Consider the following 15,200-nt stretch of genomic DNA (forward strand, 5'->3'; position numbering starts at 1 on the left):
GGAATAGACAATGCCACCAACTGGAAGAAAAGAAAACAGAGTTCTGAGAGATATTTTTCTTTCTTTTTTTCTCTTCTCTCTCTGTTTTCATCCATTCATCCAGTCTCCTCTACCCTTTCCCCTCTGGTCCTTGCAACCTCAACATATATGAAACCAAGAATTGTGCATAAAAACGTTCTTTAACAAGTGAATCACCAGAATAATATAATATAGAGGAATTGCATATGCCCCACCTCCCTCCACCCCTCTTTTTTTCTTTTTTCTCTTTCCCACTCTCTATTTTCTCTTTCTTTCCTTGTTATTTGTTTTTCTCCTTCTTACTCCCTCTATCCCACTTGCAACCCCATAAATTTTACTATTTATAAGTAGGGTAATCTTATAAATACAGATAGGAATTTGAATCTATACATTTTTACATAAATTACCCATCTATTGGTTAGAGCTTTCCAAGCTACTAAGTTAGATTAACCCCATACCCTCACTCCTTTCCCCCTAAACATAACATCCTACACCTGAAATTCAGTTTTCTTCAAGCTACCAGAAACAGTATACCTTTCATGAAACTAATGACCATATTTGTAAATGAAAATCAAAACCAACATTTGTAGACATAGAGTCTAGCTATAAATGTAGTAATAAGGAAAACGTGTGCTTAGATGATGTACTATTGATATTGAGAACTGTTAACATTGTCTTTCTCCACAAAAGGGAGACTTTGCAACTATATAAGAGCAATATAAATATATAGGGGGAAAATCAATAACACAACAGTTTCACAAAGCAGAAAGAAACATGAGCAGTATGAAATGACAAGGAAAGAAAGGACCACAAGCAATGCATGTCAACTCAACTTTAGAAGAGGTAATATCTGCAGCAGATGGAATGTCAGATAAAGAATTCAGGATATACATGCTTCAGATGATCTGGAGTCTAAAGGAAGACATTAGACATCAAAATCAGACAATGAAAGATCACTTTGACAATGAATTACATAAACAAATCCAAGTAGAAAAAGATCAAGTATACAGGGAGATAGCGGTTATAAAAAACAAACAAACAGAAATCCTAGAAATGCAGGAAGCAATAAACCAAATTAAAAACTCAAATAAGAGTACTACCAGCAGAGTAGAACACTTAGAAGATAGAACATCAGACAATGAAGACAAAGTATTTCAACTTGAAAAGAACATAAACAGCTCAGTGAAATATGGAATAACACAAAGAGACCAAACTTAAGAGTTATTGGGATACAGGAAGGTATAGACGTCCAAACCAAAGGAATGAGCCATCTGTTCAATGAAATAATATGAGAAAACTTCCCAGACTTGAAGAATGAAACAGAATTCCAAATCCTAGAAACCTACAGGATGCCGAATGTGCAAAATCATAAGAGATACACACCAAGACACATTATAATGAAGATGCCCGATATATAGAGTAAGGAGAGAATTTTAAAAGCTACAAGAGAAAGGAAGCAGATTACATTTAGGGATAAACCAATCAGGATAACAGCTGACTTTTCAACACAGACTCTGAAAGCTAGAAGATCCTGGAACAACATATTTCAAACACTGATAGAAAACGGGTTCAAACCAAGAATCGTGTATCCAGTGAAATTAAGCTTCAAGATGGAAGATGACATTAAAACCTTCCATGATAAACAAAAGTTAAAAGAATTTGCAGCTAGAAAACCAGCTCTTCAAAACATCCTTGGCAAAACATTACAGGAACAGAAGATGGAAAATAACAATGAAAACCAACAGCAGGAGGTAGTACAGTAAAGGGAAAAATAATCAAAGAGGAAAAACAAATCATGTTAAGTAACATAACTAAACAAATATGGCTGGAAGTACAAACCATATCTCAATAGTAACCCTAAATATTAAAGGCTTACACTCACCAATCAAGAGACATAGGCTAGTAGAATGGATAAAAAAAGATCCAACAATATGCTGCCTACAGGAAATGCATTTGATAGGAAAAGACATACATAGACTGAAGGTAAAAGGTTGGGAAAAATCATATCACTCATATGGACCTCGGAAACAAGCAGGAGTGTCCATACTCATATCAAATAAAATAGACTTCAATCCAAAGTTAACCAAAAGGGATAAAGAAGCACACTACATACTGCTCAAGGGAACCATACACCAACAAGACATAACAATCATAAATATATATGCCCCAAACAATGGTGCAGGTGGGTGGACCAATAGTTCAGAATAGAGGCACAGAGACCAGTTCACAAAATTACAAAAACATCAAAAAAAATTGTGTACCATGATCAAGTAGGATTCATCCCTGGGATTCAAGGCTGGTTCAATATATGGAAATCAATAAATGTTATTCACCACATCAGTAGACTTAAAGATAAGAACCATATGATCATCTCGATAGACGCAGAAAAGCATTTGACAAAGTACAGCATACCTTTATGTTCAAAACACTAGAAAAACTATGGATAACAGGAACTTACCTCAACATTATACAAGCTATCTATGCTAAGCCTCAGGCCAGCATCATTCTAAATGGAGAAAAATTGAAGGCATTCCTTCTAAAATCTGGAACAAGACATGGATGCCCTCACTCACCACCTCTATTCAATATAGTTCTCAAAATACTTGCCAGAGCAATTTGACAGATGAAAGAAATTAAAGGCATAAATATAAAAAAGAAGAACTTAAATCATCATTATTTGTGGATGACATGATCCTATACCTAGAAGACCCAAAAGGTTCTACAAAGAAACTAATAGAGCTAATAAATGAATTCAGCAAAGTGGCAGGATATAAAATCAACATGCATAAATGAAAGGCATTCCTGTATATCAGTGACAAATCTTCTGAAATGGAAATGAGGACAACCTCCCCATTCACAATATCCTCAAAAAAAAAAAAAAAAAAGAAAATACTTGGGAATCAACCTAACAAAAGAGGTGAAAGATTTATACATGAAAACTACAGAACCCTAAAGAGAGAAATAGAAGATCTTAGATGATGGAAAAATATACCCTGTTCATGGATAGGCAGATTTGAAATCATCAAAATGGCGATATTACCAAAAGTTCTCTATAGGTTTAATGCAATGCCAATCAAAATCCCAACGGCATTTCTTGTAGAAATAGATAAATCAATCATGAAATTCATCTGTAAAAATAAAAGATCCAGAATAGCAAAGGCAATTCTAAGCAGGAAGAGTGAAACAGGTGTTATAGCGATAACAGAATTCAAACTATACTACAGAGCAATAGTAACAAAAACAGCATGGTATTGGTAATAAAACAGGTGAGTGGACAAATAGTTCAGAATAGAGTACACAGAGACCAATTCACAAAATTACAACTATCTTATATTTGACAAAGGTGCTAAAAGCATGCAATGGAGAAAGGATAGCATCTTCAACAAATTGTGCTTGGAAAACTGGAAATAAATATGCAACAAAATGAATCTGAATCCCTTTCTCTCGCCATGCACAAAAGTTAACAAAATGGATGAAGGAGCTTGATATCAAATCAGAGACTCTGCGTCTGATAGAAGAAAAAGTTGGCTCCAGTCTACATATTGTGGGGTCAGATTCCTAATTCCTTAATAGGACACCTATAGCATAAGAGTTAAAAACAAGAATCAACAAATGGGACTTACTCAGACAAAAAAGTTTTTTTCTCAGCAAGAGAAACAATAAGAGAGGTAAATAGGGAGTCTACATCCTGGGAACAAATTTTTATACCTCACACTTCAGATAGAGCCCTAATATCCAGAGTATACAAAGAACTCAAAAAATTAAACAATAAGAAAACAAATAACCCAATCAACAAATGGGCCAAGGACCTGAACAGACACTTCTCAGAGGAGGACATACAATCAATTAACAAGTACATGAAAAAATGCTCACCATCTCTAGCAGTCAGAGAAATGCAAATTAAAACCACCCTAAGATACCATTTCACTCTAGTAAGAATGGCAGCCATTACGAAGTCAAACAACAAGTGCTGGCAAGGATGTGGGGAAAAGGGTACACTTGTACATTGGTGATGGTACTGAAAATTGGTGCAGCCAATTTGGAAAGCAGTATGGAGATTCCTTGGAACGCTGAGAATGGAACCACCATTTGACCCAGCTATTCCCCTTCTCAGACTATTCCCCAAAGACCTTAAAAGAGCATACTATAGGGATACTGCTACATTGATATTCATAACAGCACAATTCATAGAAGCTAGACTGTGGAACCAAGCTACATGACCTTCAATAGATAAATAGATAAAAAATATGGCATTTGTACACAATGGAGTATTACTTAGCACTAAAAAATGACAAAATCATGGCATTTGCAGGGTAATGGATGGTATTAGAGCAGATTATGCTAAGTGAAGCTAGCCAATTCCTAAAAAACAAATGCCAAATATCTTCTTTGATATAAGGAGGGAAACTCAGACCAGAGTAGGGAGGAAGAGCATGAGAAGAAGATTACCATTAAACAGGGATGAGAGGTGGGAGGGAAAGGGAGAGAGAAGGGAAATTACATGGAAATGGAAGGAGACCCTCATTGTTATACAAAATTACATATAAGATGGTGTGAGGGGAAAGGGGGAAAAACAAGTGAGATAAATGAATTACAGTAGATGGAGTAGAGAGAGAAGATGGGAGGGGAGGGGAGGAGCATAGTAGAGGATAGAAAAGGCAGCAGAATACAACAGACACTAGTATGGCAGTATGTAAAAACGTGGATGTGGAACCAACGTGATTCTGCAATCTGTATAAGAGGTAAAAATGAGAGTTCATAACCCACTTGAAACAAATGTATGAAATATAATATATCAAGAGCTTTATAATGTTTTGAACAACTAATAAAAAATTTATGAAACAAAATTTGGTTATTTGAAAAAACAAAATTGATAAATCCTTAGCCAAGTTAACAAACAGAAAGTGAGAGAAAACTCAAGTTAATAAAATTCATTATGAAAAAGAAAATATCACAATGAGCACTATTGAAATATAGGCAATAATTAGAAAATATTTTGAAAATTTATACTCTAATAAACCAGAAAATCTTGAAGACATCAACAGATGTCTAGAGACATATAACCTACCCCTATTGAATCAGAAGAACATAGGGACTTTAAATAAGCCAATATCAAGGAATGAAATGAAAGATTCCATTAGAAGTCTACTAGCTAAACAAAGCCCAGGACCAGAGGGATTCTAATCAAATTCTACCAAATATTTAAAGAAGAACTTACACAAATTCCCCTCAATTTATTTTATAAAATAGAAAATAAGGGAACCCTCCCAACTCTTTCTATGAAGGTAGTATCACTCTGATACCAAAACCATGAAATCTCATAAAAGAAAGAAAACATCAGACCAATACTCCAGATGAACATAGCTGGACAGTATTTTAATGAAATACTGTTGGATCATATACAAAAACATATTAAAAAGATAGTGCATTATGATCAAGTGGGTTTCATCTCAGTGATGCATGTCTGGTTCAATACATGAATATCAATACTTGTAATTCACCACATCAGTAGACTTAAAGATAAGAATCACATAATTATCTTAATACATGCAATAAAGCAATGGAAAAAATGCACCATCTATTCATCTTCAAAATAAACAAGCAAATAAACAAAAATAGGGATAGTTGGAATATACCTCAACATTTAAAAGGTATAAATGATAAAACAAAGGCAAATATCATTCTAAATGGAGAAAGATTAAAAGAATTACCTCTAAAAACTGGAACAAGACAGGGATGCCTTCTTTCACTAGTCCTATTCAACATAGTCTTTGAGACTCTTGCCAGAGCATTTAGACCAAAGAGAAATTAAATGGATATGAATAGGAAAACAACTCAAACAATCCCTATTTGCTGAAAACATGATTCAATATTTAGAAGACAAAACAAAACAAAACAAATAACAACAAAGCCTCTACTAGAAAGCTTCTAGGACCCATAAATGAATTCAGGAATGTAGCAGGGTATAAAACCAACAACAAAAAACCAATTGCATTCCTGAAACAAATGACATATCAGGAAAGAGAAATCGGGAAAACTATCCTTTTCATGTTACCCTTAAAAAACACTTGGGAATCAATCTACCAAAAGAGGTTAAATACCTCTAAAATGAAAACTACAGAACTCTAAAGAAAGATATTAAATAAGACCTCAGAAAATGGAAAGACCTTTTGTCTTCTTGGATACACAGAATTATATTGTAAAATAGCCTTATTACCAAAAGTGAAATACAGATTTAATGCAATTCATATTAAAATCCTAATGAAGATTTTTATAGAAATAGGAAAAGCAACCATGAAATTTATTTGATAAAATAAAAGACCCAGAATAGCTGAAGCAATCCTCAGATGCAGAAGGCATCATAATACCACACATTACATTATACTACAGAGCTATAGTAAGAAAAACAGCATGGTATTGGCACCAAAACAGACATGAATAACAATGGTACAGAATAGAAGACACAGAGACACAACCATATAAATACAGTTATCTCATACTAGACAAAGGCACCAAAAACATACATTGGAGAAAATATAGCCTTTTCAATAAATTATTTTGGGAATGCTGGAAATACATATAAAGCAAAATAAAATTTAACTGCTTTTCTCGCCCTGCAGAAAACAAAACTCAAAGTGAAACAAGGACTAAGGCATTATACCAAACATCTTGCACTTACTAGAAGAAAACAAACCAAACATGTCAGCTTAGGAACCAGCTTCCTCAAGAGGTTTTCTAAAGTTCAAGAAGTAAAATCAAGAAAAATAAATGGGATGGTATCTAACTAAAAAGCTTTCTCATATCAAAGGAAACAATCAAGAGTGTCAAGACAGAGCTGACAAAATGGGAGAAAATCTTTACCACCTTCACCTCAGATAGAGCAACAATCTGCAAAATATATAAGGAACTCAAAAATCTTAAGACTAAATACAACTTAATCTGTATGTGGGTATAGGAACTGAACAGAGATTTAACCAAAGAAGAAATGTGAAGAGTCAACAAATATATGAAAAAATGTTCAATGTCTCTAGCAATCAGAATTGCAAATTAAAACTACATTGAGATTCCGTCTTACTCAGGATAGCAATTATTAAGAATAGAAGTTCCAATGGCAAGTGGGGCACAGAATGCAGAGGCTTTTCTTGCCAGTAAGACTCCAGACAATGGCCCCAAAGCCTGCAGTATGAACAAACATGCAGACCACAAGCAGCGGATCAGAAGTACAAAATCAGCAACTTTTCACAACTGTAGATCACCAGATTATGCTCTGCTCCCATGAAGGTTATCAATCTGTGTTCTGACCACAGCACAAGGTCACCCTAGCACCCCTCATCTCACCAAATACCTGACGCAGGAAACAGATGGAATCCACCTTGGAAAATCTTTCTCACCATCTCTTGGTGGGCATGGTGACGAGCATTTTTTGGGGGCTGATCAGGTACCTGGTTCCCAACTCCCCCACCCCTAGATGTGATAACTCAAACCTTTCTCACAATCTATTGGGGTGCATGGCTATCAACGTGGAACTGCAACTATACAGGCACCTGGTTTCCAACTCAGAAGACTGGAGACTCCAGCCAGAAGCTCAAGCCCTCTCATACTGGTTACCTCCACCACCCTGAGGGTAGAGGATCAAGTTTGGAATAGATAACACCTGCTACTGGAAGAAAAAAAATCTAAGAGATTTTTTTTCTTTTATCATCTATTCTCCTCTACTCTCCCCCCTCTGGTCCTCACAACCCCAATATATGCAAAACCAAGATCTTTTCATGAAATAAGACTTTAAGAACTGAATCACCAGAATAATATAATATAGAGGAATTGCATAGGCCCCCCTCCCTGATTTTTCCTTTTTCTTTTTTTCTTATTTTTTTCTCCCTATCTCTTTTTTCTCTTTCTTTCCTTTTAATTTCTCTTCCTCCCTCTCTCCCACTTTCATCCTCCTAGCTTTTACTATTTTTACTTTGGGTAATTTTCTAAATACATACAGGTGTTTGATTTTATGCATGCTTCCCTAAACTACCACCTGTGTATTCATTAGAGTCCTCCTCCAAAGTTGCTAAGATAGATTAACCCCATAGCCCCACACCTTTCCTCCTTAACATAACATTCTATGCCTGACCCTCAGTCTTCTATACGCCAGCAGAAACTGTATGCCTTTTATGAAACTAATAACTATATTTTAAATAATAATTGAATCCAACATCATTAGAGATAGAGACTAATTATAAATGTATTAATAATGAAAACTTGCACATATATGATGTATTGTTGATATTGGAAACTGTTAACATTGTTTTTCCCCACAAAGGAGAGATTTTGGAACTACACAAGAGCAATATAAATCTATAGGGGAATACAATAACATAACAGTCTCACAGAGCTGGAAAGAAATGTGAGCAACATGAAAGGACAAGGAAAGAAAGGACCACAAACAATGCAAGACAATACAATATTAGAATAGGTAACATTCACAATTGGAAAAATTGTTAGATAAAGATTTCTGGATATACATGGTTCAAATGTTCTGGAATCTCAGGGAAGACATTAGACAACAAATGCCGACAATGAAAGATCACTTTGACATGTTAATTACATAAACAAATCCAAGAAGCAAAAGATAACTCTACAGGGAGATAGAGGTTATCCAAAAAAAAAAAGAAAGAAAAAACCCAGAAATCCTAGAAATGAAAGAAATGATAAACCAAATTAAAAACTCAAATGAGAGTATCACAAGCAGAGTAGACCACTTAGAAGACAGGACATCAGACAATGAAGACAGAGTATGTCAACTCAAAAAGAATATATATAGCTCAGTGAGACTGATAAGAAGCCACAAACAGAACATCCAAGAAATATGGGATAGCATAAAGAGACCAAATTTAAGATTTATTGCGATAGAAGAATGTATTGAGGTCCAAACCAAAGGAATGAGCAATCTGTTCAATGAAATAATGTTATAAAACTTTCCATAAATGAAGAATGAAATGGAAATTCAAATCCTAGAAGCCTACAGGTTGCCAAATGTGCAAAATCACAAAAGATCCACACCAAGACACAGTATAAAGAAAATACCCAACATTCAGAACAAGGAGAAAATTTTAAAAGCCACAAGAGAAAGAAAGCAGATTACATATAGGGGTGAACCAATTAGGTTAATGGTTGATCTTTCAACACAGACTCTGAAAGCTAGAAGATCCTGGAACAACATATTTCAAAGGGCTCCAACCAAGAATCTTATATCCAGCAAAATTAAGCTTCAGGTTTGAAGATGAAATAAAAACATTCCACAATAAACAAAAGTTAAAAGAATTTGCAGATAGAAAACTGGCACATCAAAACATTCTTGAAAACTGGCACATCAAAACATCCTTGGCAAAATGTTTCATGTAGAGGAAATGAAAAATAACAATGAAAACCAAGAGTGGGAGGTAGTAGTACACTAAAGGAAAACTAATCAAAGTGGAAAATCAAGTCAAGTTAAATAACAAAAATAAACAATTATGGCTGGAAATACAAACCATATCTCAATAGTGACCCTAAATGTTAATGGTTTAAACTCACCATTGAAAAGACATAGGCTAGTAGACTGGATTAAAAAAAGAACCAGCAACATGCTGCCTACAGGAGACTCATTTGATAGAAAAAGACACACATAGACTGAAGGAGAAAGTTTAGGAAAAATCATATCACTCACATGGACCTCAGTTGCAAACAGGGATGTCCATACTCATATCAAATAAAGTAGACTTCAAGCAAAAATTAATCAAAAGGGATAAAGAAGGACACTACATACTGCTCAAGGGAATCACACCAACAAGACATAACAATCATTAAAATATATGCCCCAAACAATGGTGCAATTATGTTTATCAAACAAACTCTTCTCAAGTTCAAGAGTCAAATAGACCACACACAATCATCATGGGCGATTTTAACACACCTCTCTCACCACTGGACAGATCTTTCAAACAAAAGATGAATAAAGATAATACTATTAATAACTTAGACTTAATTGACATATATAGAATATACCAACCAACATCAAGTGGTTAAACTTTCTTCTCAGCAGCACATGGATCCTTCTCAAAAATAGACCATATATTATGCCACAGGGCAACTCTTAGCATATAAAAAGGAGTAGAGATACTCTCATGCATTTTATCTGATCATAATGGAATAAAGTTGGAAATAAACAATAAAATAAGGAAGAAAAAATACTACATCACATGGAGAATGAACAATATGCTACTGAATGAAAAATGGGTTACAGAAGACATCAGGAGGAAATTAAAAAATTCTTAGAGGTAAATGAGAACACAGTCACAATATATCAAAATCTCTGGTACACTATGAAAGCAGCACTAAGAGGAAAATTCATTACATGGAATTCATTTCTTAAAAGAAGAAAAAGCCAAAAAATAAATGACCTCACACTACATCTGAAAGCCCTAGAAACAGAAGAACAAACCATCAGTAAAAGCAGTAGAAGGCAAGAAATAATTAAAATCAGAACTGAAATCAATGAAATAGAAACAAACAAACAAACAAAAAATTGAAAAAATTGACAAAACTAAAATTTGGTTTTTTGAAAAAATAAATAAGATTGACAGACCCTTAACCATGCTAATGAAGAGAAGAAGAGAGAGAACTGAAATTATTAGCATATGGGATGAAAAAGGCAATACCACAACAGACACTACAGAAATACAGAAGATAATTAGAAATTATTTTGAAACCTTATACTCTAATAAAATGGAAGATTTTGAAGGCCTTGATAAATCCCTAAAGTCATATGACCTGCCCAGATTGAGCCAGGAAGATATAACAACTTACACAGAGGAAATAGAAGAAGCCATCAAAAGATTACCAACCAAGAAAAGCCCAAGACCAGACGGATATATACAGCTCGGTTTTATAAGACCTTTAAAGAAGAACTAATATCAATACTCTTCAATCTATTTCAGGAAATCAAAAAAGAGGGAGCACTTTCAAATTCATTCTACGAGGCCAATATCACTTTGATTTCAAAATCAGGCAAAGACACCTCTAAGAAAGAAAACTTCAGACCAATACTTCTAATGAATATAGATTCAAAAATCCTCAATAAAATTCCAGCAAATCAAATACAAAAACATATCAAAAAGATCCTGCACCATCATCAAGTGGGATTCATCCCAAGGATGCAAGGTTGGTTCAAAATACATATAATTCATCACATCAATAGACTTAAAGGTAAGAATCATATGATCATCTCAATAGATGCAGAAAAAGCATTGACAAAAATAGAGCACTGCTTTATGTTCAAAACACTAGAAAAACTAGGGATAACAGGAACTTATCTCAACATTGTAAAGGCTATCTACACTAAGCCTCTGGCCAACATCATTCTAAATGAAGAAAAATTGAAGTCATTCCCTCTAAAATATGGAACAAGACAGGGATGCCCTCTCTCACCACTTCTATTCAACATGGTTCTTGAAACACTGGCCAGAGCAATTAGACAGATGAAAGAAGTTAAAGGAATAACTATAGGGAAAAAAATAACTTAAACTAGCACTATTCACTGATGATATGATTCTATACCTAGAAAATCCCCCCCAAAAAAACTCCACCAGGAAACTTCTAGAACTAGTAAATGAATTCAGTAAGGTAGCAGGATACAAAATCGACACCCATAAATCAAAGGCATTTATGTATATCAACAACAAATCCTCTGAAAAGAAAATGAGGAAAATTACCCCATTCACAATATCCTCAAAAAAAACCACTTTGGAATCAACTTAACAGAAGAGGTGAAAGATTTATGTAATGGAAACTACAGAACACTAAAGAGAGAAATAGAAGAAGACCTTAGAAGATAGAAAGATCTACCTTGCTCATGGATAGGCAGAATTAATATTATTAAAATGGCCATACTACCAAAATCACTATTCAGGTTCAATGCATTTTCAATCAAAATCCCAATGGCATTTCTCAAAGAAATAAAAAAAGCAATCATGAAATTCATCTGGAAAAATAAGGGACCCGTAATAGCTAAAGCAATTTAAGCAGGAAGAGTGAAACAGGTGGTATCACTATACCAGACCTTAAACTATACTACAGAGCAATAGTAACAAAAACAGCATGGTACTGGCACCAAAACAGGCTGGTAGACCAATGGAACAGAATAGAGGACACAGAGACTAACCCATAAAATCACAACTACCTTATATTAGACAAAGGCGCCAAAAGCATGCACTGGAGAAAGGACAGCATCTTCAACAAATTGTGCTGGGAAAAGTGAAAATCCATATGCAACAAAATGATATTGAAGCCCTATCTCTCACCATGCACAAAAGTTAACTCAAAATGGATCAAGGATCTAGGAATTAAATCAGAGACTCTTCACCTAATAGAAGAAAAAGTAGGCCCTAATTTCCACAACGTGGGGCTAGGCCTCAGCTTCCTTAATAAGATGCCTATAGCACAAGAATTAAAACCAAGAATCAAAAAAAATGGGATGGATTCAAACTAAAAAGTTTTTTCTCAGCAAAAGAAATAATCTATGAGGTGAACATGGAGCTTACATCCTGGGAACAAATTTTACCCCTCACACATCAGATAGAGCTCTAATCTCTAGGGTATATAAAGTTCTCAACAAGAGAAGCACACAAAAAATCCTCCAAATAATCCAATCAATAAATGGGCCAAGGACCTGAACAGACACTTCTCAGAAGATGATATACAATCAATCAATATATGAAAAAATGCTCATCATCTCTAGCAATTAGAGCAATGAAAATCAAAACTACTCTAAGATACCATCTCACTCCAGTAAGAATTGCAGCTATTATGTTGGCAAGGATGCAGGAAAAAGATACACTCATACACTGCTGATGGGACTGCAAATTAGTGCAGCCAATTTGGAAAGCAGTATGGAGATTTCTTGGAAAACTGGGAAGGGAACCACCATTTGACCCAGCTATTCCTCTTCTTAGACTATACCCAAAGGACCTAAAAACAGCATACTACAGGGACAGAGCTGCATCCATGTTTATTGCAGCTCAATTCACAATAGCTAAACTGTGGAGCCAACCTAGATGTCCTTTAGTGGGTGAATTGATAAAAAAATATGACATTTATACACAATGGGATATTACTCGGCATTAAAAAAGAATAAGATTATGGTATTTGCAGGGAAATGGATGGCATTAGAGAAGATTATGCTAAGTGAAGTTATCCTATCCCCCCCAAAACAAATGCCGAATGTTTTCTCTCATATAAGGGGGGTGACTCGGGGTGGGCTATGGAGGGTGATCAGGGGAGGAAGATTACCTCAAGATGGGGAATACAGGTGGGAGGGAAGGGGAGGGGGAGGTGGAATAGCAAGGATTGTGGAAGGAGACGGTCATCATTATACAAAGCGCATGTATGAAGATGTGAATTTGGTGTCAACATGCCTTGAATACAAACTGAGACATGATAATTGTGTTTTAAAGGTGTATTAAAAATTATAATGCAAAAAAAGAGAGCTCAAAAAAAGAGAGCTCATGTGTGATGGCATAATTTGGCATGATCATACTTTATATACAGGGTTACAAAAAATTGTACTGCGAATGGATAATTATAAATGTAATGCATTACACTATTGCCATGTATGTAAGAAATAAATAAATAAATAAATAGAAACAAATAATACAAGTAACAATAAATGTTGGTGAGGATTGTAGAGAAAGGTACTCTCGTACACTGGGAGTGGGATGACAAATTGGTGAAACCACTATGAAGAAGTATGGAGACTCTTTAGAAAACTTGAAGTGTAACCACCATTTGACCCAGTTATTCCACTTTTTGGTCTATACACAAAGGACTTAAAATCAGCATACTACAGTGACACAGCCACATCAATGTTAAACATTGCTATTAAGCACACCAATTCACAATAGCCAAGCTATGGAACAAACCTAGGTGTCCTTCAATGAATGAATGGTAAAGAATGTGAGATATATATATCTCCCTGATTTCATATATATATACATATTTTTTTCTGAAATATTTCTCATACATAAAGAAGAATGAAATTTCTGAATTTGTTGATAAATTCACAGCATGGGAGAATATCATGCTAAGTGAAATAAGATACTCCCCCCAAATGAAGGGAAAGCACAGGAGAGAAGATGGTGGGCCAGAGGGAGGCAACATTCTGTGTTACTCCATGATACAGATCTCACCTCGTCAGAATACTGCATCTCTGAGAGTGTTAGACGACTCCTATACAGCTGGTTTCCACAGAAATCACAAGTGCTGTGACCCCCACACAGGGCTCCAAGCCTCAGCATTTGAGTAGGACTCCAGACTCCTGGCTCCCCAAAACCAAACCCTACATATTTAGCCCACACAGGGCTCCTGAGTACCTTAGCAGAATCACCTATCAGCACTTTTGCAGAACTCTCAGACTTTGCTCCACTCCCACACAAGTCACTCGGCTGCTACCTTTCCAGAGCACAATGTTATCACTCCCCCACCTCACCAGACACCCCAGTGCTGGAAGCAGACTGCTTCCATCTTGGTTCACCTTTTCACCATATTTGGTAGGGGCAGCTCCCAGATTAGGTCTCCATCTGGCCAGGTACCATGTTTCCAACTCCCTGTCCCCTCAGCAGTGATAACACAGTAACTACCCAACACAAAAACAGCTCTCAGTTGGACAGATGTGCAGTGAGACCAGGGTACTGCCCATCCAGTGTGAGCCTTGGTGTGAGAGTATCTGCAATTGGGAACTGCTAAGGGAGAAGGATATAGGACTAAAGTTTTGAGCCTAACAGAGAGAACAGGAACTGGGAAATCTCCAGGCAAGTTAGGGAGATAGTACCAGGTTCTCAAGTCATACAAGCCTTCCCAAATAGAGACCCATGAGGTGCAGTCTCCCTGTGGTGACTGGCAGGTGGCACTCCTCACTACCAGGCATCCTGCAGCAGGACCAGTCTTCCTACCCTGGCTACCTCCACCATCCTGAGGGCAGAGACACCAGCTTATAATAGACAACTCCACCTATTGGATGAGAAGAGAAACAGGAAAGAAACTGATCTCTAAAACTAGCAATAACCCTGATTTCCTCCTTCAAGTATTTTTTTTCTCTTTCCTTTCAACCCTTCTATCCTCTGGCCCTCACATTCCCAACATATGTGAAACCAAGAACT

Source organism: Spermophilus citellus (genome assembly GCF_964194105.1).
Source record: "Spermophilus citellus genome assembly, chromosome: 4".
Lineage (NCBI taxonomy): Eukaryota > Metazoa > Chordata > Mammalia > Rodentia > Sciuridae > Spermophilus > Spermophilus citellus.